The sequence below is a fragment of the Vombatus ursinus genome, unplaced genomic scaffold, assembly GCF_900497805.2.
Source record: "Vombatus ursinus unplaced genomic scaffold, bare-nosed wombat genome assembly UNPS02009205.1, whole genome shotgun sequence".
NCBI classification, from domain to species: Eukaryota; Metazoa; Chordata; class Mammalia; order Diprotodontia; family Vombatidae; genus Vombatus; species Vombatus ursinus.
The window spans coordinates 55,082,963-55,091,114 of NW_020948983.1; positions in this window are offsets into that span (position 1 = coordinate 55,082,963).

Consider the following 8,152-nt stretch of genomic DNA (forward strand, 5'->3'; position numbering starts at 1 on the left):
GCCGATCAGGAGGTGCAAACACTTGAGCTTTATTCAGAGGCCATCACAGCAAGGCCAAGCAGGAAAGCCAGAGCAAGAGAGCAGGAGCAAGAGAGAGCGAGCTCCGACCCCTACCGCCCCTATATACCTTCCTAGCCCCTCCTCCTCAGCCTGCCTACTAGTCATTGATTGTAGGATCAGATACCTGAAGGGGATGTCTGGGGTTAGTGCTGCACCTAGGGAGAGGACGTGACTGAGGGGGCTAGGACCGGATACAGGAAGGAGACGTCTGGGGTTAGCGCTGCACCTAGGGAGAGGATGTGACAAAGGGAGCTCATTCTCTGCCGTCCCATTCCCACGTGGCACAGCCCCCTGCTTCAGGAGCACATGCTCCGGCTACTTCCCCGTATCCTGTTCCTACCCCAGTTCACCACAACTCCACATGGCACAGCCCCCTGCCTCGGGAGCGTGAGCTCTGGTTACTTCCTAATATCTTGTCCCTGCCCCATCTTGCCACAACCCCCACGTAGCACATAGCCAACATCAGACAATCCCTCACAATCCTCTGAGGCTGGGTGCCTCAGCGATTATCTCTGTCTAATGTGCTCCTGAAATAAAAATCTTTTCCACAAGATCAGTAGCAAGGGATCGATCATCCAGCCTCATCTTGTAGGTGGGAAACCCACGACCTCCTAAGTTATGTCATTTCACTTCCACATAGCCCTAATTACTATGAAGCTGATTTTTACCCCCTTACATTAAGCTGAAATCTGCCTGTCTTTAATTTCTACCTACTTTCCCGAATCTGCCTGCTGGAGTCAAACAGAACAGGTCTCATTCATTTTCTGCTTAGGGATTCTTAAACTTTTGGCACTCAAGACCCCTATCAGTGCTTCTTAAACTATGGGTCACAACCCTATATGGCCACTTTTCAAATACTCGAGGAAAATTATCATGTTGTTCTCCCCATTCCCCACCCTACCCCACCTGACTCGGTCCTTTCTTCTCCAGGGTAAACAATCTGAGTGACTTTGCTGGTTCTCAGTTAGCATGGTTCCCAGTTCCCTCCCATTGTCATCATCCTCCTTTGGTCAAAGTCCTTCTCAAAATACGGTGTTCAGAAGTGAGCACAGCATCTATCCGAAGTTCTCAACCTTGTGAGTTGGGCAGGGGAGGTGTTATTGTTTTCATTTTACAGGTGAGGAAACTCAAGGAAATGAAATGATTTACTCAAGTTCACATTTGCAGAGCTAGGATTCAAAGTCAGATCTTCTGACTCCAAAAATGGGGTGCTTTTCACTATACCCCCAACTGCCTCACAGGCATCTATCTATTCCTTTTGGCCCTAAATACCCAGTCTTCTCATGCTGCCTATTTGGTGACTATTACCCCCACAATCCACTGAATTACCCTACCCAGAGCTTGTACCCCAATGCTCCAGATTTTTCTCTCTCCCTTTTTCCCATTAAAATTTTCCTTTCCTGTGTCTCATCCACTCAGGGCTCTGATCTCTGATAATTTTATTGTTGGTCTTTAGTAGGCTAATGTATCATTCCCCCCAGACCACATATTTATATTTTAACAGGGTCTTCCTGGAGACTCAGATGTAATGGTGAGATATTGAGGCAGCATGGCAGGCCTTGTGGGTCCCTTCCTACATCACAGTAGGTTTGGTTTCTTAACCTGGGGTCTGTGAACTTGTTTTTTATTTTTTGAATTTTGATAACTATTTTAATATGGTTTCCTTTGTAGCCTTATGTATTTTATTTTATGCATTTAAAATATAATTCTAAGACTTCAACCAGACTACCAGAGGTTCATAACACACAAAAAGTTAAGGAGCCCCGAAAGGTTCACAGGGGATTTTGTGAAGATCAAATGAAACAAGGTCATTTTAGAATTACAAAGTGCCAATGCTGTGAAGAGTTGTTATTAGTCATATAGTAGTAATAATGATGATAATAACACATAATCATAATGGTGAGTCCCTTTCATCTTGGGGCCCTCAGGGTCAGGCTGGCAGTACTTAACACAGTACTTGGTACATACTGGGTGCTTAATAAATGCTTTTTGACTGATGGACTGATTGATCACGTCTTTCCCATGGCCTGCCATTTGTGGGGAAAGTTGAGCTTTGGTCAAATATTCAGCTCTGGTGGTGGCAGGAGGATGATCGTGCTTGTGAAAGTTGATTTCCCAACCTGTCTCCAAACAGAGGAGGCTGGGATCCATCCCTGAAGATTTTCAATGGAAAGCTGGATGAATGGGATGCAGTGTGGTACACAGGAAAAAGCACTGGAATTAAAGGCCCTGAGTTCAAATCCAGCCTCTAACACATTACCTCTGTGACCTTGCACAAGTCACTTAACCTCCATGGACCTCAGTTTCTACATCTGTAAAATGAGGGGGTTGGAGTTGATGGTCACTAAAGTCATTCCTGGCTCGAGATCTGTGGTCCTATATAGAGTATTCCTATTTGGGTACACATTAGGCTAACATGATCCATGAGATTCCATTTGACATCCTGTGATTCTGAGATAATTGATGTAAATTTCTTTTGTAACCCATAAATAAAGTGTTTGTGCAAACTTCAAGCAAGCATCCAGATATGTGAGGGAGATTGGAGGCTGGCATGTGGGATTAGTATAGAGGGGCAAGGGAAGAAAAAAGACTGGGGTATGGTATGCCTACCATGGATTGCTAGCTGTTGCCCTACATTGTTATTATTCAGTAGTGTCCAACTCTTTGTGACCCCCTTTGGGGTTTTCTTGGTGCAGATACTAGAGCAGTTTGTCATTTCCTTCTCTAGCTCATTTTTACAAACAAGGAAACTGAGGCAAACAGGGCTAAGTGACTTGTCTAGGGTCACACACGGCTAGTAAATGTCTGAAGCCACATTTGGACTCAGGAAGATGAGCATTCCTGACTTCAGGTCTGGCACTCTATCCATTGTGCCACTTGGCCGAGCATAGAAGAAAACACCCAGACCAGCCTCAAGAGTCCAGTATGCTTACATTGTCCTCAGGCCCTACTCCTGTATACCACTATGATAGCAAAGGGTCCCAGCCACTCTTGAGTGCTAAGAAGTTGGACTAAGTGCCCCAGTATGTAGTGAAGAGCTCCTTTTAAAAAAAAGTATCTTCCTTTTCTTGTGTTCTTGCCAAAACACAAGCCATTTTCTATGGGCATTTTGTTTTTCAAAGCATTTAAGAGTTTGTTGTGGAAAATATAAAAGAGGTTTGGCTTCTCTGCAGTCATTTACAGAATCTTGGAAATAGATTTCTTGGGGGATTTTTTGGAAAGCAAATGTAAAGGTAGGCTAATTTCCAATGCCATTGAAACAATTATTCACATTTGTATGCTATCTCCTCTCCAAAAAAAAAAAAAAAATCCACTTCCTCTGACACCCAACCAAAGTTATTGTCTCAGGCAATAATGAAGTGACATTTAAAGAGGGTGCCCCAGGCAGCCATCTCATCATTTTCCACCCTGCTGTACTCCTCTGAACTTCATCATCCTGCAAAGTTACATCAACCCTGAAACTCACACCTCCTCCGTACCCCTTATCCCTGGGGTCCTTCCCTCCCTCCGATTGAAGAGCATGGAGAGAGGACAACAGAGAGCCCCTCCCAGATCCTCCCATCAAAGAGGATGTCCAGGGTAGCCATCGTGACCCTGCTGGGTACCCTCCTCCCTTCCCCAGGCTTTCAGCTCTTTTGTACGTGTCGTCTCCCCCCACTAAATTGGGAGCTCCTTAAGGGCGGGGACTATATTTTATACCGTGCTTGTATCCTCAGCACTTAGCACAGTGCCTGGTGTATGACAGGCGTTTAATAAGCTTGTGGACTAAACAAATGACTGACATTTATCTCTATGAGGGAGTCAGAGAAGGTGTGTAGGAAACAGGTTAGAGAAGGGGAGTGACTTGCCCAATCAGGAGCATGGGTCGCAGTATAGCCTCTGATGTCCTTCTGGCTCTGATCCACAGGTGCCCCCCGCACCCAGCATAGAGTATGAAAGAAGGAAGAGAAGAAGTAACCTCTGCCCCGGGGTCAGAGCTTGCTCCGCCGTCTCCTGCTTGTTTGTCTCTCTGGTGCTCTTATCTTCTGGACTCTGGATGCCTAGACGTATGGCACCTGCCTAATCCTCTGCCTAATCCTAACCTGACTTTTCTGGACTCGACCTTTCGCCTATTTTGACCCCTGATAGACAACTGATCTTTCTAGCCTCATTAGTCCTCTTGAAAACTCAACCTATGGTCCACTCCACTTAGAAGACCTTTGAGTTTCTTCCGAGCTAGAGAATGGATTCTGGACTTTCCTGGCCAGTTCTGTGGTCAGGTTCTGTAGCTGCTTACATTTTTCTGTTTCCGCACCCTATAACTGCTTATTATTAATTGAATTCATCAACATTTATAAAGCACCTGCTATGTGCAGCGCCTCTACCAAAGTTCTCTGGTGCCTCATCATGGTGTGAAAGGGACCCTAGATTCTTGAAGGTTAATAGAGCAGCAAAGCCCAGGCAGATCCTAACCAAGCTGGAATGACTTTGAGTGTGACCCAGGAGACTGTCTCCTCAAAAAGCAGCCTAGTGACAATGGAGAGGTTCCTCATCAGATTAGCTGGAGAGTGCAGACAATGGGGACCACGGCATCTCAAGACCATTTAGAGAGCAATTATGCTCTATGTTGACAGAGGGGATAGCTATACCACTGAAATCACAGATCCTTGAAATGTTGAAATGCCTTAGCTTATTACCACTAACTTAGGTTTCTGATATTGAAAGTAACTCAGGGGACTGTGGGCATGGAACATATACATGGTCAGATTTGGTTAATACATTGATTAGTTTTCTTGAACTGATTTTTCTCTTTTTCCTCTTTTAATTTTTGTTATAAAGAAGTGAAGGACTTTCTGAGGAGTGAAGGAAAGAAGAAAATATTTGGAAATATATGTGACGTGAAACAAAAAGATCTAACTTTTTAAAAATAGTAACTCATGGAATCATCAACTTTGAGTCTCATAAGTGTCAGAGACTCAAAATGTATGTACTTGTGCTATATGCATGTATACATGTGCATCTGTGGCCAGTTCTGACAAAGGCTCCTATGGCCTTTATTGTTTACATTCCTGTGTTCGCATATCCTATAACTGTTTATATCCACCAGTTCAACATCTATTAATCCCCTAAGAGTGTACATACACACATATGTGTATACATACATATGTTTGTACATATACACACATATCCAGGGCTTTCCAAAAGCCTTAGTGCATTTTTAAACTTTAATGGCTTAAAACTTCATTAAGATTTTTTGGGACACTCTGCACATATTAGAGAATATATATGTATATATTAGGGAATGAAATATATGCACATATGCAGTATATATATTTTGGGGGGGCTGGGCAATGGGGTTAAGTGACTTGCCCAGGGTCACACAGCTAATAAGTATCAAGTATCTGAGGCTGTATTTGAACTCAGGTCCTCCTGACTCCAGGGCTGGTGCTCTATCCACTGAGCCTCCTAGCTGCCCCTATGCAGTATATCTTACAGTAAATATTTGATTCATTTACGTATAGACACACAGAAGAGAAGGTGCAGACCTCTACGAGGTCCCTGACCCTCAGGGAGTTGTTAGCAGAGAGCTGCTCCTCAAGGGAACTTCTTGAGGATTCCACAGCGGGAGTAAATTGCCTTTGTCCCATGTGTTTTCTGTGGGTCTCAATGTCATATTTTAAGTTTGTGACCATTCTTACCACGGACCTTGTGTGTTTTTGTGGTAGAGTGTGCTCCAGATTTTGAGAGAGATGTTTCTATGATAACTATCCATACCATACTTGCTTAGTAAACACCCCTAAAAACTCTGGCTACAAGGACCAAGCAGGTCAATTGAAGCAAACATTTTTTCATCCAGCTATCTCTTCTGTTTTGTCTTTTGGATAGAAAAAAAAAATATGCTGCATCAATCTATATGGTCATCAATGGTGAACACATCTAAGCTCCTAAGTGATAGTGGGAGAATTAGGCCTGAGCAAGTGTTATATGGTATTAAATCAGATAGCAATTCATCTCAGCTTGTTAACTTTTATTTAGGCTTCTGTAGGCACTTAATAAAATGCTTTCTGAATGACTAATGCATATAATGTATCGTCCGAGGAGCTATTAAAAATATACATCATATCTGGTTGAAATGGTCTTACAATGGTACAAGATTATGTTCAGCTTCCCCTTTCTTACTTGCTCTCTCCCTACTTACACTACCCACCTTCCCCAACAAAAAGCAAACACCTGACCCCAGCAACCACTGCTTACCTGAAACTGCTTACCTCTTTTCCAAAGCATCTACACTAATCCTAGGCTTTCGTTCTGAGGCTGCGGATGCTGTTATGTGTTTTACACAGGTTTGAGGGTCAGTAAGAGATGACCTGGCAGTGGAAACACGCAGGCAGCTCTCTTCATGTGGACTCTGTTTCTCTCTTTCAAAATTTGTAAATAATTGGTCATGAACTTTACCAAAAGTTTACTTTTGCACTTTCTAGGAATGGGATAAAATTGCAAGAGGTTCAAAGCCTTGTGAACAAATTATTTGCAAGTACCCTCAAGGCCCTTTAGAAAGAAAAGACCCATGTGTTACAAAAATATTTATAGCAGCACTTTTTGTTGTAGCAAAAAAAAAAAAAAAGGAAACAAAGTAGGTGTCCATCATTTGGGCAATGGTTGAAAAAATTATGACTATGAATGTAATGGAGTATTACTGTGGGTAAGAAATGACAAAAGGGACAAACTCTAAGAAACCTGGGAAGTCTAGCATGAACTTATGCTAGAGTGAAGTGGGAACTAGGAAAATAATTCGTACAATGACTTTAGAATGCTGATCAATGCAAAGTCCAATATGATTTCAGATGATGGATAATGAAGTATGCCTCCTAATTCTTGGAATGGGATTGACTAGTGGTGCAGAATGAGATGTACGTTTTCCACAATGTGCGTGGTTTCCTTTGAATGACTATATTTATTTGTTATGGTGGAAGGATTCTATTTTAGGGAAGGAGAGTCGATAGGTAGTGATTAAAAAAGAGAGAAAGAAAAGAATGTCAATGAAACATTAAAAAAAATACACCAAGTGGAGAAGTTCAGAAAGGGACACAAACAGAGCAGTTTTGTTACTCCAGTATCAAATTTAATATATGCCTTAAAAAACCCAAACTGTACATAAGTTCAGTTTCATGGACAATTTTTGTCTTTGAGTGAGTTCATAATTTTTAAAAACTACTAAAAATCCCCCAAAAGTAATTTTAAAGCACCCCTTTTAAGGGATATGCTAATTACAAATCACTCTCATCTGTTCATTAGAGCCAGGCAACACTTGGTTAGCCCAGTTTTAAAGTCATCAAATCAGGTATCTTTTTGAGCATCATAGACACTGGAGTTTTTTCCTTAATTAAGACTGACCTCCTCACTTGAACCTTCCCTGCTCCCTTCTTCTAGTATGAATTAATGAGGTATGACTTAATGTGTACCCACAATTGCTGCTTTAATATTAGTTATCACAAAGCTGAAAGTTAGTAATTCTGAGTAGCGCTGTCATCAGTGGCCTAAGTGAGCAAAACTCTCAAGGAAAGTTTGCCATCAAGACTCAGCATGTCAACAAGTGTGCTCTTTTCCCCATTCAGCGGTATTCCTTCCTGCCCTATTGTCCCCAGTGCCCTGGTGTTCTCTGCCACCAAAGTTTGCTCTCAGAAAGGGAATCAACCATATCAGTCATTTACACCTCGGTAAGATTTTCAATCTGTCTCCTCTCCCAAAGTTGGTATTTATATTTAAAACTTTGCTTCTAATTGTGGAATGAAAACTTTTTGCCTCCCTTTAAAGAAATTCCAGGAATCAGTAGAAGAGGGATTTGATGGTGGTCTATTTAGCCCTCCAGAAACCAAATGAGAAATTCTACATCCCTTGAAACTTTTAAACCACCCATGTTGCCATGAAGGTCTATTTACAATCTAATTTGTTGAAATGGATGCCATCTATTTTGCTACTTTGCCTTTTAATAGAACTGTCACTCCTGGGATTTCTCTCTTCTTTCTCTTTCCTTCCCTCCCTTCCCCCACTTTCATACACCCTGTGTTGGGCCTTGGTCCCATAAGCTGGGAAATGCAAGTCTATCTTAAAA